We start from the raw sequence: 2,829 nt of genomic DNA on the forward strand, positions 1-2,829 counted from the left end.
AAAAGACACTAGTGTGTTTCAAATGACACATCATAAAAGGGGTATACGTTTCTGTTGACATGAGTAACTGACTAGCAAATGAACCATTACTAGCTATGTAGAGCTTCTTGGACTATTGGGAGCTTATTTCATGGCAAGTTCTGACTAATATACAATGAGATGTACACAACGAGTTAGCTATATTTAAAGTCCATTTTTTGATAAATATTATTTCAGTCAAGAGAACTTCATAAATAAGGACATGCATGGCTGATGAATCTATAGCAAGAGAGAGCCCATAAAATCTGTTTCATTCCAATAGTTCTCTATACAAGATATGACTATCCTCACCCTCCGTGACAAAAATTGGTGGATGAAACGCAACATAATGAAGGCACAGCTCACAAACATGAACACTATCTATCTACACAACCGAAAAAAAGGAAAAAGAGGGAATGAATTGAAGTATACTATTCCGCATGGCAGTAGATGGTCAACAATGTAGAATCGTAGAACCTGAGCATGTCACTAGTTTCTTAGTCTCAAATCTGCAATGATTCAGCTCTCTGTAGTGCAACAGCCCCTACTGATATCAAACTCCATAAGTACAACCAGTTAGCTCTCTGGCAGGTTGCTCAAAGGATGCACTTCTCCTATAATTTGCAGACATTGTTCATCCTCATTGTTTCTATGCTTCCTGCTATTGTTGATCCAGCGGTCCCCACAAACCCTAGAGAGGCACAGCTGCAAACAGATTCTTCGACATATAACAAAATTTCAGGCAGTTGAACTGGATGACAATCCTCGTTCGATCTTTCTGCAATCTTTGGAAAGAATCCAGACCTTAGGCCATGTTCAGCAGCCATAAGCTTCTCTGCAGTTTGTAGAACATCATTTTCCTTCAGGGTGTACAGTTCATATTTCTCGTCTTTTGCAATATCTGCAAGATAGGTCTTTGTCCAGTTTGCTGGAGGAAGATCAGTCATGACGAACATGTTAATAGGACCACCAGACTTGTTTCTCTTCATCTCCAACTCAAGAGCTTTCAATTTATCCTTAAGGGCAGAAAAGGTAGATTTCCAGTGATTCTTAAATTGGCCATCTAACAATCTTAGTTGTGCACAAAGAAAAGGCTCCTTAATCGTGCTCTTAGCAAACTCCTTCCCTGCAGCCATGATTTCTGGGGCAAAAGGAAGGAACTCAGTTTTCTCAAGTACAGTCTGTATTCTATGGTCCTTTGGTGACTCATGGATATCAAAGTAAGACTCTGATCCCTTGTATGGTCCTGAAAAAGGGTACCAAATGCCAATAAAGTAGCATCCCCAGCCTTAGAACCAGGCCCTAAACCCTTGTATAGATCTTTGCGCTTCCTAACGTATGAAATCTTCTTCTTCCTTCTTAACTCTTCATCTGGCTGAAACGAATCCAGTGTTCCATCATTATTCTCTTGATATGTCCACACCGTCGTTCTACAGTCCTCCTGAACAGGATACACACAAGCACTACTTTCACTACCTTCTAAACCAGACAGCAAAGATCGGCATCTGCCATAGTCACTTGGCGATGATTTACCGCCAGAAACAGCGCAGCACAACCCAGAAAAGCAAGTTTTCCGCATATCCACGCCACACCATAATGAAACAAACACTCTGAAATCAATTGTCTTAACCAAAGCCTTTACAGGTGATAGATCAACTATGTCACCCATCGAAACATACCTGGAACACAAAGGTCAGAATCAATACTTGATTCTCATGATGTCTTTCTGATTCATAGAGAAGATGGAAACCTATAGTGAAGACTGTGGAAGCAAAAAGTTATATCACCATTGTGCTAGTTAGTAAAGTGAGTACTCTACCAGCGTAAGTGTGCAGCAACTAAATAACATCTCTAGATTTAGATTTCTCTTGGCAGCAATCTCAAAACATGGAGTCTCCATCAATTACAGGGGGAAAAAACAGTGTGATCCGAAATCATGAAAAATGTTTCTCAAAAAAAAGAAATCATGAAAAATGCTATGTATGCATTGTTAATACTGTAACGAAGCTTTAATAGTATGTCGCATAATCAACATCATTTCACCCGACGCAAGCAGCAAGCGAGACGTGTCATCATTCGGAATTCAATCAATTTCCGCACTGAACCAACCGGCTAAACGTAACTCAGAGAAGGTGTAGTGTGAGGTTTACCTCCGCTCCCGGAGGAGCTGCATGGCGTGGTCCCAGACGGCGGCGCGAAGGTCTGCGGGATCGGAGACTCTGAACTTGGGGCAGCTCCCGAGGACGACGGCATGGTGGTCGAGCACGGGTGGCACGACGAGGGTGCGGTTGAGCAGCGCGGCAGCCACCGCGGCGTTGTGCAGCTCGCCCACCTGGTTGCTGAACCCGCTGTGCGGCGCGTACCACAGGAACTTCTCCCCATCCAGCTCCGCCGAGCGCCCGCACCTCCGGACGCCGCCGCCCCTGCTGGAGGGAGAGGGAGAGGCGGAGAAGGGGAGGAGGGAGCGGAGCAGGGAGGAGTAGGCGGAGGAGAGCAGGAGGTATGCCGGGAGGAGGAGCAGCAGGAGGGCCACCAGGAGTGGCACGTTCGACCGGGCGCTCCGCCTCCGCCACCGGCCGCGGTTCGCCGGCAGGTCCATCTCGCCGGCGGCGACCGGCAGATCGGATCTTACGGTTGCATCCGGTACCAAGCGTAACTGGCTGGTAAGTTACTCTTTGGCCCAGCTAATGCGTCAGAGCAGTAGAGTCCATGGGCTCGAATGGCCCAGGTAGAGCCCGATCGGGTTGAGTTCAAGTGGGCACACGCAACAGCAACGACAGCCCAGAATCAACAAGATCACTGACCATGTCA

The 2,829-nt window shown here is 46.3% G+C and overlaps 1 pseudogene; it reads right to left on the minus strand.

The window, feature by feature from the left end:
* Positions 1-230: 230 nt before the first annotated feature.
* Positions 231-2,617, minus strand: LOC124648895 (annotated as a pseudogene).
* Between the last annotated feature and the right edge of the window lie 212 nt (positions 2,618-2,829).

This window comes from Lolium rigidum, chromosome 4 (genome assembly GCF_022539505.1).
Source record: "Lolium rigidum isolate FL_2022 chromosome 4, APGP_CSIRO_Lrig_0.1, whole genome shotgun sequence".
NCBI lineage: Eukaryota > Viridiplantae > Streptophyta > Magnoliopsida > Poales > Poaceae > Lolium > Lolium rigidum.